The following is a 13,882-nucleotide window of genomic DNA, read 5'->3' as shown; positions in this document are numbered from 1 at the left end:
GTTTCTTTTCTGGTCCAATCTATTTGGAGTTCTGTAGGCTTCTTGTACGTCTATGGGTATCTCTATTTTTAGGTTAGGGAAGTTTTCTTCTATGATTTTGTTGAAGATGTTTACTGGTCCTTTGAGCTGGGAGTCTTCACTCTCTTCTATACCTATTATCCTTAGGTTTGATCTTCTCATTGAGTCCTGGATTTCCTGTATGTTTTGGACCAGTAGCTTTTTGCGCTTTACATTATCTTTGACAGTTGAGTCAATGATTTCTATGGAATCTTCTGCTCCTGAGATTCTCTCTTCCATCTCTTGTATTCTGTTGGTGAAGCTTCTATCTACAGCTCCTTGTCTCTTCTTTTGGTTTTCTATATCCAGGGTTGTTTCCATGTGTTCGTTCTTGATTGTTTCTATTTCCATTTTTAATTCCTTCAACTGTTTGATTGTGTTTTCCTGGAATTCTTTCAGGGATTTTTGTGTCTCCTCTCTATGGGCTTCTACTTGTTTATTTATGTTTTCCTGGAATTCTTTCAGGGATTTTTGTGTCTCCTCTCTATGGCCTTCTACTTGTTTATTTATGTTTTCCTGGAAGTCTTTCAGGGATTTTTGGGATTCTTTCAGGCATTTTTGCGATTCCTCTCTGTAGGCTTCTACTTGTTCTCTAAGGGAGTTCTTCACGTCTTTCTTGAAGTCCTCCAGCATCATGATCAAAAATGATTTTGTAACTAGATCTTGCTTTTCTGGTGTGTTTGGATATTCCAAGTTTGTTTTGGTGGGAGAATTGGGCTCCGATGGTGCCATGTAGTCTTGGTTTCTGTTGCTTGGGTTCCTGCGCTTGCCTCTCGCCATCAGATTATCTCTAGTGTTACTTTGTTCTGCCATTTCTGACAGTGGCTAGACTGTCCTATAAGCCTGTGTGTCAGGAGTGCTGTAGACCTGTTTTCCTCTCTTTCAGTCAGTTATAGGGACAGAGTGTTCTGCTTTCCGGCGTGTGGTTTTTCCTCTCTACAGGTCTTCAGCTGTTCCTGTGGGCCTGTGTCTTGAGTTCACCAGGCAGCTTTCTTGCAGCAGAAAAGTTGGTCTTACCTGTGGTCCCGGGGCTCAAGTTCGCTCATGGGGTGCTGCCCACGGGCTCTCTGCAGCGGCAGCAACCAGGAAGACCTGTGCCGCCGTTTCCGGGAGCTTCAGTGCACCACGGTTCCAGATGCTCTTTGGCTTTTTCCTCTGGCATCCGAGATGTGTGTGCAGAGCAGTCTCTTCTGGTTTTCCAGGCTTGTCTGCCTCTCTGAAGGTTCAGCTCTCCCTCCCACGGGATTTGGGGGCAGAGAACTGTTTATCCGGTCTGTTTCCTTCTGGATCTGGTGGTGTCTCAGGCACAGGGGTCCTGCCGCTCCTGGGCCCTCCCCCATGGGAGCCCAGAGGCCTTATACAGTTTCCTCTTGGGCCAGGGATGTGGGCAGGGGTCAGCATTTTTGGTGGTCTCTTCGGCTCTGCAGCCTCAGGAGTGCCCACCTGACCAGGCGGTTGGGTCTCTCTCTCACAGGGTCTGGGGGCAGAGCCTGATTTAACTTCGGTACCTGATATCTGTCTAGGAAATTGTCCATTTCCTGTAGATTTTCAAGTTTTGTTGAATATAGGCTTTTATAGTAAGATCTGATGATTTTTTGAATTTCCTCTGAATCTGTAGTTATGTCTCCCTTTTCATTTCTGATTTTGTTAATTTGGACACACTCCATGGGTCCTCTCGTTAGTCTGGCTAAGGGTTTATCTATCTTGTTGATTTTCTCAAAGAACCAACTTTTGGTTCTGTTGATTCTTTCTATGGTCCTTTTTGTTTCTACTTGGTTGATTTCAGCTCTGAGTTTGATTATTTCCTGCCTTCTACTCCTCCTGGGTGTATTTGCTTCTTTTTGTTCTAGAGCTTTTAGGTGTGCTGTCAAGCTGCTGACATATGCTCTTTCCTGTTTCTTTCTGCAGGCACTCAGCGCTATGAGTTTTCCTCTTAGCACAGCTTTCATTGTGTCCCATAAGTTTGGGTATGTTGTACCTTCATTTTCATTAAATTCTAAAAAAGTTTTTAATTTCTTTCTTTATTTCTTCCTTGACCAGGTTATCATTGACTAGAGCATTGTTCAATTTCCACGTATATGTGGGCATTCTTCCCTTATTGTTATTGAAGACCAGCTTTCGGCCGTGGTGGTCTGAAAGCACGCATGGGATTATTTCTATCTTTCTGTATCTGTTGAGGCCCGTTTTTTGACCAACTATATGGTCAATTTTGGAGAAAGTACCATGAGGAGCTGAGAAGAAGGTATATCCTTTTGCTTTAGGATAGAATGTTCTATAAATATCTGTTACGTCCATTTGGCTCATGACTTCTCTTAGTCTTTCTACGTCTCTGTGTAATTTCTGTTCCCATGATCTGTCCATTGATGAGAGTGGGGTGTTCAAATCTCCCAATATCATTGTGTGAGGTGTGTTTTGAGCTTTAGTAAGGTTTCTTTTACGTATGTAGGTGCCCTTGTATTTGGGGCATAGATATTTAGGATTGAGAGTTCATCTTGGTTGATTTTTCCTTTCATGAATATGAAGTGTCCTTCCTTATCTTTTTTGATGACTGTTAATTGAAAATTGATTTTATTTGATATTAGAATGGCTACTCCAGCTTGCTTCTTCTGACCATTTGCTTGGAAAGTTGTTTTCCAGCCTTTCACCCTGAGGTAGTGTCTGTCTTTGTCTCTGAGGTCTGTTTCCTGTAGGCAGCAGAATGCAGGGTCCTCGTTGCGTATCCAGTTTGTTAATCTATGTCTTTTTATTGGGGAGTTGAGGCCATTGATGTTGAGAGATATTAAGGAATAGTGATTATTGCTTCCTGTCATATTCATATTTGGATGTGAGGTTATGTTTGTGTGCTTTTCTTCTCCTTGTTTTGTTACCAAGACGATTAGTTTCTTACTTCTTCTAGGGTATAGCTTGCCTCCTTATGTTGTGCTTTACCCTTTATTATGCTTTGTAGTGCTGGATTTGTAGAAAGATATTGTGTAAATTTGGTTTTGTCATGGAATATCTTGGTTTCTCCATCTATGTTAATTGAGAGTTTTGCAGGATACAGTAACCTGGGCTGGCACTTGTGTTCTCTTAGGGTCTGTATGACATCTCTCCAGGATCTTCTGGCCTTCATAGTTTCTGGCGAAAAGTCTGGTGTGATTCTGATAGGTCTGCCTTTATATGTTACTTGACCTTTTTCCCTTACTGCTTTTAATATTCTTTCTTTATTTTGTGCGTTTGGTGTTTTGACTATTATGTGACGGGAGGTGTTTCTTTTCTGGTCCAATCTATTTGGAGTTCTGTAGGCTTCTTGTATGTCTATGGGTATCTCTTTTTTTAGGTTAGGGAAGTTTTCTTCTATGATTTTGTTGAGGATATTTACTGGTCCTTTGAGCTGGGAGTCTTCACTCTCTTCTATACCTATTATCCTTAGGTTTGATCTTCTTATTGAGTCCTGGATTTCCTGTATGTTTTGGACCAGTAGCTTTTTCCGCTTTACATTATCTTTGACAGTTGAGTCAATGATTTCTAGGGAATCTTCTGTTCCCGAGATTCTCTCTTCCATCTCTTGTATTCTGTTGGTGAGGCTTCTATCTACAGCTCCTTGTCTCTTCTTTTGATTTTCTATATCCAGGGTTGTTTCCATGTGTTCTTTCTTGATTGCTTCTATTTCCATTTTTAATTCCTTCAACTGTTTGATTGTGTTTTCCTGGAATTCTTTCAGGCATTTTTGCAATTCTTCTCTGTAGGCTTCTACTTGTTCTCTAAGGGAGTTCTTCACGTCTTTCTTGAAGTCCTCTAGCATTATGATCAAATATGATTTTGAAACTAGATCTTGCTTTTCTGGTGTGTTTGGATATTCCATGTTTATTTTGGTGGGAGAATTGGGCTCCGATGATGCCATGTAGTCTTGGTTTCTGTTGCTTGGGTTCCTGCGCTTGCCTCCTGCCATCAGATTATCTCTAGTGTTACTTTGTTCTGCTATTTCTGACAGTAGCTAGACTGTCCTATAAGCCTGTGTGTCAGGAGTGCTGTAGACCTGTTTTCCTGTTTTCTCTCAACCAGTTATGGGGACAGAGTGTTCTGCTTTCGGGCTTGTAGTTTTTCCTCTCTACAGGTCTTTAGCTGTTCCTGTGGGCCTGTGTCTTGAGTTCACCAGGCAGGTCACTTGCAGGGGTAAAGTTGGTCCTACCTGAGGTTCCGAGGCTCAAGTGTGCTCGTCGGGTACTGCCTAAGTCCTCTCCGCGGCGGCAGCAACCGAGGAGATCTGCGCTGCTATTTCCGGGAGCCTCCGTGCAGCAGGGTTCCAGATGGCGTTTGGTGTTTTCCTCTGGCGTCTGGATGTGCGCACAGTGCAGTCTCTTCTGGTTTCCCAGGCGTGTCTGCCTCTCTGTAGGTTTAGCTCTCCCTCTCACGGGATTTGGGTGCAGAGAACTGTTTATCCGTTCTGTTTCCTTCAGGTTCTGGAGGTGTCTCAGGCGCAGGGGTCCTGCCGCTCCTGGGCCCTCCCCTACGGGAACCCAGAGGCCTTATACAGTTTCCTCTTGGGCCAGGGATGTGGGCAGGGGTGGGCAGTGTTGGTGGTCTCCTCTGCTCTGCAGCCTCAGGAGTGCCCACCTGACCAGGTGGTGAGGTCTCTGTCCCAGGGGCTTTGGGAGCAGAGAGCTGCTGCGGGCCGGGATCCACGCGTGTGGGACTTCAGGTAAACACAGGAAGTGCCCGGTCCTAGAGGAATTTTGCCTCTGTGTGTCCTGAGTTCACCAGGCAGGTCACTTGTAGGGGAAAAGTTGGTCCTACCTGAGGTTCCGAGGCTCAAGTGTGCTCGTGGGGTACTGCCTAAGTCCTCTCCGCGGTGGCAGCAACCGAGGAGATCTGCGCCGCTCTTTCCGGGAGCCTCCGTGCACCAGGGTTCCAGATGGCGTTTGGTGTTTTCCTCTGGCGTCTGGATGTGCGCAGAGTACAGTCTCTTCTGGTTTCCCTAGAATTATATAGTCTTTTATTCTCTGAATCATGAAGTCATGAGTCATTGTGTTAATCAACACCTACTTCAACTAGAAATTTCTTTGATAAGTGCTGAGAGATTCATTAATATATGAGTATAATGATACATCATCAGAGTTAGTTTTGTATTATGTCCATTAGCAGAATAAAGACAGTAAGTGGCTCTCTGAGCCTGTGGCCTAACTAGCTATATGTTCTTGGCCATAAAAATAGGTACATGTATGGGTATTAAATATAACAATAAATTTTTCAATTTCTTCCAGGACAGTGACTACTGTAGCTTGAGAAGTTCATATATAGTCAAACAGGTGATTACCTTTAATGCCTAATATTGTGAGTATCATCTTCTAGCCGGAAGCAAGCTAGACAGTACAGCTGAGAATTTCAGGTTATTACCAGCTTAGAACCTTATTGAACTATGGCTCAAGTATGTGCTGCTTTCTTCAATATGGTCTTAACATCAGGTTAAGGACGGCGACCAAATAATTTATATATATATATATATATATATATATATATATATATATATATATATATCAGAACGCAGAGTATTTGCAGAAGTCAGAGAAGTTGAAGACACCAGAACACAGCTTATAAAATCAAATACGTAGGGCACCTAGGGGCTTAAAGACACCACAGCAATAATCACTGAGCCGCCATAGTTCTTCACTAGATTGTCTTCATAAAGGTTGTGTTTATTTCACTTGAGACTTTTGTGAGACCCACAACACTGAGAGTTGGGGGTTCTCTGATTATTTGTCTTTTTCTCCCTCTAAGTTGCCTTGCCCAGCATTGATATAGGGTTTGTACCTAGTGTTAATGAATTTTATTATACTATATTTGGTTGATAGTCCTGGGAAGTCCACCATTTTTCGAGAGGAATGAAGGAGCAGTGGATCTGGGGAAGAGGGTAGAAGGAGAGTTGCAGGACAGGATGAAGAGCAGATTCCTGTTGGGATATAGTGTATGAGAGAAAATCAAATAAAAATTAAACCTGGGTTTCAAATATTGTGGCTATTTCTGGTTGTCCAGTTTAATGCACATGGAATTATTCAATAGCATTGCTTTCCATTTCTTGAGAGTTACTTATTATATATGTTAATTTTAAATTCACACACACACACACACATGCACACATACACACACTTCCATAGTGTCTGTACAAGTTTAGTGGCACACCTCACCTCCTGTGACTGACATTGTAAAAGAGGATGAAGAAAAAGATGCTGGCTTTCAGCTTGTTGCTGTCATGTTTGCTGGCAAGTTCAGTCCTTTACAGGTATGATAGCCTATGTTTTCAGCATAAAGAAGATCACCTGACACATCCAGATTTATATGCCATCTAGAGGCTTCCATTATTGGAATAGTTAAACATAAACACACAACACAGACACAGACACACACACATATACAGACCCACACATGCACACACACACACACACACACACACACACACTGCTTCTCTATAGAATATATATTGATATACCATCCTGTACTATCATCAGATGCCGAAAAGCAAAACAACAACCAAAAAACAACAAAATAAAAAACAAATTTGTGACAGAGAAGAAATTGGCATTTTCTTAGAGAAATATATTGTTGGGTTGTGGAAGCACATTACAAAATGCTGTAGTGTTGTGTGAAGGCATCTATGTTGAATGAAGATAGTTCATTCTGAAGGTACCAGAATATTTACAAAAGAAAAAAAGTCAATAGTAGATGCTGTGATGACAAGTGTACCAGCTGAATAAGGATTATACTAAAATTCATCCCAATGTTACTCTTGCTATACTCTTTTGGTGACCTAGAATATGGTTGCTTCATGCCTTGAGAAAATTTTGGAAACAGTTATCAGTAGTCTGCTTCACCTGGTTGAGGAGATTCCAAGACATTCCCATCCTCAGGTACTGGCATGAACATTGCTCAGTGACTTTATTCTGGTTTATGTTGATTGAAAGAAGCAAGCTCCAAAGATGTTCAATCCTGTGTGAAAAAGAAGGGAAATTATAAATTTGCCTAGGTATTGAACAGTTGCTATTGTAGCCAGATGCTTTGTAAGAGACTGTGATAAGGATGTATAAAATGCAAGTTAAGTGTGCATGGACATTCATAGCAAAGCTCTGTCAACAACGAAGCTCTTAATTGTTTAGAAATTACTTTTAGGTAATTATTTTTGTCAAGAGCACCTGAGGGGTCCTGCCAATTTAACATACATTTTGAAGTGGGAAGCACTGCTAGAATTATGAAAGTCCTTGAATTTTGATTTATACACTTTTCAACACGGCTGCAATGTCGTTTACTTACACATACAGACTATAATTTTGTGTCATGATAGCTTCCAGTCTGCAGTCGGACATGGGACATGAGAAACAGTCTAATGGAATAAGTAATTCTAAAGACGTGTGCTTGAGGCAGACGCTCACCACTACGGCATTTGAATGGCAGGTGTTAAAGATTGAATAAGCCTAAACACTTGGGGATACCTGGCCTTGGACCTAACATAATCTCACTATAAAGTAGAATTTTCTCAGTATAAGTTAAATGTACTAAAAGTGCAACTAATAGACCTACATGTGGTACTGAATTGCTTTATGAGTTTCAGTAAACCTAAAGTTAAGATTCCACAAGTTTATCCTCCATGAATGGCCTTCATTATAATGTATTATATGTATTATGTGCATTTTACACATGGTACAACCACTAAACTTATGGGCTCTTTTAATCTAGATCACAAAACTCTTTCAGAGAAATTAAGAAAGGAAAAACATACATACCTATCCACATTCAATTATTCTTTAAATCTCTCACTGGACTTATTAATGTCTTACTTCGTGAGTTATATGAGGTTTTCTTCCCAAGGGAATACCTTTCTTATGAGAGAAGTGAATCATTTGTACGTTTGCTATCCAAGAAAGCAGTTCTTCTTCATGTTTTCAGGAAGGAAAAGATAATTTTTTGAAAGCCTATGAAGATCTTCTACTCACAGTTTCCGAAGTTACAGAGGGAGCCTCACAGAAGGTGGGAGGTTAAGGCAAGGAGTCATTGGCAGTATAATCAAGTCATCTTATGGAAAACAGGAAATATGAGATGAAAACTGCCCTAAGACAAGAAATATATTTCTAAGAAACACTTCAGTTGCAATAATTCCTCCTTTTTCTGATTTTCTGTTACTTTTAGCAATGTTATTTTATAATAAAACTTTTAAAAATTATTAGAATAGACCATCCCCAAGAGCATCGTGCTTAAAATACAAGAAAATATGGGCTTATCTTTGATTCAAACCACAACACTATTAATCATAGTTTAAGTATATATTCGTAAGCATTTATGACAAAATGGGAATTTTTATGTAATTATATATTAAGAAATATTTGAAAGAGGCTAATTACTACTCACATCAACTTAAAAATAGCTATCAGACTTTTGTGAAGGACACAGTAAAACATGAGCCTTTAGAGACAGGTGCGGTACATAACTTTTATGCCAATTCTCAGAAACCGAATCCAGGCAGAACCCTGAGAAGGCAATGCAGAGAGAGTTCTAAGACTGCCAGAAGGCACAGAGAAACCCAGCCTCAACCTGCACCATCCAAGAGAAAAATGTTTTAGCAATTTTAAAATATAATGCATTGTCATTAGTGATAGTCATCATTTTATATAACAGAATGTCTGGAATTATTATTTTTATGGAACTGTAATCTGGCAACCACTGTTCCTCTATCTCCTCTTTTCTTCCTTTGTCTTCCTTTACAAAGAAAATTCAATTCCAATTAAAAATAACAGTACAAGGTATTAAATAGAAAGCAATGAAAATAATTTCTGTTTATCACTGAAGTGAAACTTACATTTAACTTTTCCATTTATTCTATTTGAGTGATAATCATCTTGAATTATATTATTCTCATATAAGTTATAAAATTATTTGTGTGTGAATGGATAATCTGCATGCTATAAAAAGTTGTAAACAATGACCAGCATTTAGCTAGTATTTACTGAAACCAACTGATTTGTTGGAGGCGATCTACATAATACAGCAAAAGCATATATTTAAAAAAACTAATTTCCATACTTAAAGATAATAGGCATACACATGGCTGTGACAATATGCATAAAATAAATACAGCTATGACTGCCAAGTTGTAATTTCTAGGATTCGCGTCATTTGATGGTGAAAGTTAGATACCATTCACAATGAAGATATCATGAAAATAATAATTACAGGGTAACAAATATACTACATGCTATGACTGTAATTAGGATGCTAATAGAAAATGCTTCCATTGAAAACAGGCAGAAGTATACATCAAATTTATATGCATGCAGTATGGGAAAGTAGGCTTATAAAGTATTTTAAAGAAATAGTTTCTTCATACTCAATATTCTTTATCTGTCGTGTCTAACATCACATACTACAAATACATCATTTTTTCTCAGCATTTCTGTTTCTTGAGCAGCTAATAGGAGATGAAGAGATCCAGGGTCTTTTGCAGAACAGGTAGTGTAGTGTTTGGTTACTTCATGAAAATAAGGTTAATAACCTTTAAACTTAAATCCACATTTTTTTATAAAGTGTAGTCAATTCCTACCTGGCCTCAGTCAAATATTTTAAACTTAATTGCTATGTCTATGAATTTTATTTCTTTCCCAGTTAGATGAGCATAAACTGTAGACTACGTAGCTTAATGTATTATTTTTAAGCAATGCTCATAAAACTAATTTTATAACATTTTCCTCCCAAAGACCAAGTATCAGAATGTTAAATTTCATATTTATCTCACTCAGCAAAGTTTCTTCAATAATTATCTTTTCAAAGAACATAATTATATGGAACATAGACTTCTTCAGTAGTTTATGACATTAAAGGCAAATCAGAATTCAATGGTTCTAACTGCTATAAACTTTACAACTGAAACAAACAAGCCATCAAAACTGAATCTACTTATAGAGCCACTTAGTAAATCAGTGCTTGAAAAACAAGGTTTTGCCAACTTTAAAATATCCATATGCAGTTTTTTTCCCCAAGCAAATGAATCCCGTCTTCTTAGAAATACATATGTATGTGCTCATATGTATTGGATGTGAAAGCAACTGGTGAAGAGGAAGGACATGGGTTTGGGAAAGAGCAAGGAACAGGCTTGTGGTAGGGTTTTCAGTGAACAATGGGAAACAAAACAATGTAAATATAGTCTCAAATTTCAAAACAGGAAAAAAATTTGATGAAGAAGGAAGATGAGGAAGAGGGCTTTCGATCTGAGTCCAAAATTAGGAAAAAAGTCACAATTCTCTGATAATCTGCTAAGTCCCTAAAATTACTCATGCATACACTGTAAGAGTAAAACTTATCTCAGCAAAAACCAAAGAGATACATACCTAACAAGCTACTTCTGATGTGAAAATTCCAACACTGATACAAAAGAACAAAGACCAAAAATCATCCAGATGCGGATACACGCAGCCAACCATCGGACTGAGCACTGGGACCCCAATGGAGGAGTTAAGAGAAGGAGCTGAAGGGGTTTGCAACCCAAAGAAGAACAACAATATCAACCAACCAGATCCCCCAGACTCTCAGGGACTAAACCACGAACCAAAATGTACACATGGAGGGACCCATGGCTCTAGCTGCATATGTAGCAGAGGATGGACTTGTTGGGCATCAATGGGAGAAGTACTTGGTTCTATGAAGGCTCAATGCCGCAGTATAGGGGAATGCGAGGGCAGTGAGGCAGGATTTGGTGAGGGGGATACCCTTATAGAAGCTGGAGAGACCAGGAGGGGATAGGGGGCTTGTGGAGGGGAACCCAGGAAGGGAGACAACATGTGAAATGTAAATAAATAAAATAACTAATAATAATAACTAAAAAAATCTCCTGTTAAAAAAATGACCAAAAATGATAGCTTCCTCAAATTTGGAAAACCTGTAAGCACAGGCAGAAATGGGACTGTTTTTAAGGTGAAAATTTCCAGGAGAGGACATGGGGGACAGGGGAATGCATGACCTGGATAAATAAAAAAAAATGCTGACGTACGTGTGTGTGTGTGTGTGTGTGTGTGTGTGTGTGTGTGTCTATGCTACATGCACTGTTCTAAAATATATTGGCGCGCGTGTGTGTGCGCGCGCACACACACACACACACACACACACACACACGAGAAATATTTATAAAAATGATTTTGTCTCATGTGTCACATACAGACGGAAAACATCTGAGTCACCTCATTGCTTCCTTGGTCCTTTAGTTTCATCTTCTTAGTATTTTATAATTAAAATATTAGCTTTAATATGAGAACGCAAAAGTTCTATCAACATTTACGTTTCACTGTGATTGCATGGAAGGCAGAGCAGAGACCACGAAGTCAAGATGTTTCTAAAAACACAAAGTTAATTAGGAATCATTTTGGTAAATTTCCATTCCATGTAATTAGTCTCTTGTCTACAGCATCTCAGCATAAAATAATTCACCTCATTTTGTCTTTGGTTTATTACTACCGCCAAATAGATAATTATCATCAGAATTTTTAAATTAAAAAAATAAGTAAATGAGAAAACGGGGGTAGATTTTTCTTTTTTCTCTTTTTGTAACTTGTTCACAAAAATTTTCTCATAACTTCTTAAACTACTGATACTTTAATTAGGAACTTGATAAAAATTTTTCCTGTTTTAAACTTGTCTCCCTTACAACCCTCCAAGTTGCTACAGCAGTTGTACTTCTCAAACAGCATCTGAATGCTGCAGCTTTCATAAGATATTCTGTTAACTCCTTCATGCATTAACAACAGGGCAGTTTGGAAAGAGCTAGCAAAGCTTTGCTCTGCACTTGTTATATAACATTTGATCCGATTGTAAGGTAAAGTATCTAGGACTCTCTTCTGGACTCATTCTTGGACCTCATGATGGGGATTCATACACCTGAAGTAGTAGCTGTCAAACCCATGACTTCCTCGTTCATTTCTTCCACACGGACCACCTGTTTGGTGTTCCATGAACTCAATTAGATCTCAAGAGGCAATCATTTGCATTTATTGCTTACATGCAAAGATTTTTTCCTCACAATCCCTTGATTATGGATATAATCTTTATAAATAAATTTATAAAGATAAATAAAAATAAATTATTTAATTTAAGCTATTCTTTCTTTAAATAAACTATTATTTAGAGTTTATTTTGTTTCATGTGTACATATGTGTGTGTGTGCTCACATGTTTGTTTTTGTATGTGAGTGAAATCCACACATTTAAGACATTGTGGACTATGTGACCATCTCTACTCTAAAGAAAGCAATGACTATATAAAATTAGCCCTATTTATCTTTAGTATATAAACTTTACATGTGTGTATATATATATTCATTTTACCTTGGATATTTTTACTAATTTAAACACTTAGTATCATTTTCCATATGAAAAGTGTTCCTGATATAGTCCATATTTTAATATGTGCATAGTTCTGTGTGATTTGTCCAATTTTATATTGTCATATATGATATACTCCTTGTAGAGGAGTATTAATCCAGCAAATGGCTGTTCAAGCAAGAGACCCTACCCAAAGACCACTTAGAATTCAGTGTGATCCACCTAGACTTCTGACAAGCTCTACACACTTAATCTCTCTGACTGGAATACAGACAAGCTCTTACTGCAAATGATTAGAGCAAAATTAGTTTGTAGAAGTGAGCAGTCAAGTCTGAAAGTCACACCTAATTGAGGTGTAGGCAAATTGACAAATTGGAGAAAGATTTGAAAAAATGAGTCAGAGACACACTATCCCAAGCAAGAGAAACTAAGAGTAGTGCAGCGAGGAGGAGTCAGTCAGTTGGGAGTCAGTGCAGTGAGTGCACTGGAGCTAAATTTCATCACAGGTTTATGTGCTTCAGTGAGGGTCAGCAGAGCAGCTGAAGCCAATGAGTAGGAGGAGTCAGAAGACCAGAGGAGATTGCAAGAGTTAGTGTGAGGCCAAGCAGAGCAATTCAGTAAGAATCTGAGCGAAGCCACTTTGAATTATTCAACTTGGATAGATGTTTGAGCAAGAACAGTTAAGTTGAACTAGCTAGGCAGGTCAGACAGAACTGGAGATCACAATTCTTCTGGTAAATTGAAGTTATATTTAGAATTCCTTAGTAGTCATTGCACATTACATTTTGAGCTGTTTCTCCTGCAGTCCATCTATTAGCAGAATAAATACTTTTTATTGTATGTGATTGCAATCTCCTATTACTTTATGTTTCACAATATGCATACTGTAATGCTTGACTTCATGAACAGATCATTAGGTGATGTTTTGTATTTATTTCTAAATACATTACATATGTGTGTGTGTGTTATGTTGATCTAGAAATTATCATGATAAATTTGTCATATGTTTGCATCCCAAGCATCACAGCTAGGATATAGCTAGCTCTAGACATGAAACTTTTTCATACTGCTTGATGCAATCATATAAGATAATAACTGTCTTCAAGAATTCAACTCAACAATCTAGGGATATAGGAAACATTTTATTCCAAGATCTGGAGATTTGGATAAGATTAGAGACATAAACAATCGTGAAAAATCAGATCTATAATAGACCGACTATGGACAAATCAGAAATCACATCCTACACAGTGGTGGCCCAATAAGAAAAGTAGAGATTTCAAAACTGGGTTCACTGTTGGCCAAATTGATTCAATGGGAAGTCTCAGTAGTGTTGACTTAAAAATATTGTACTTTTTTGATGCCTCTGTTACTATCTTTAATGAGTTTAAGTTACACACCACAGAGGACTATACTTTTAAGATCACCATGACAGAACTAAGAAATGGGGACAATAACACACTTCTCCATTCTTCTGCACAGACATAAAACAT

Source organism: Rattus norvegicus, chromosome 15 (assembly GCF_021556685.1).
Source record: "Rattus norvegicus strain SHRSP/BbbUtx chromosome 15, alternate assembly SHRSP_T2T, whole genome shotgun sequence".
In the NCBI taxonomy this organism is placed as follows: Eukaryota; Metazoa; Chordata; class Mammalia; order Rodentia; family Muridae; genus Rattus; species Rattus norvegicus.
The sequence above is the reverse complement of the archived record's forward strand: the minus strand, read 5'-3'. Positions refer to the sequence as shown.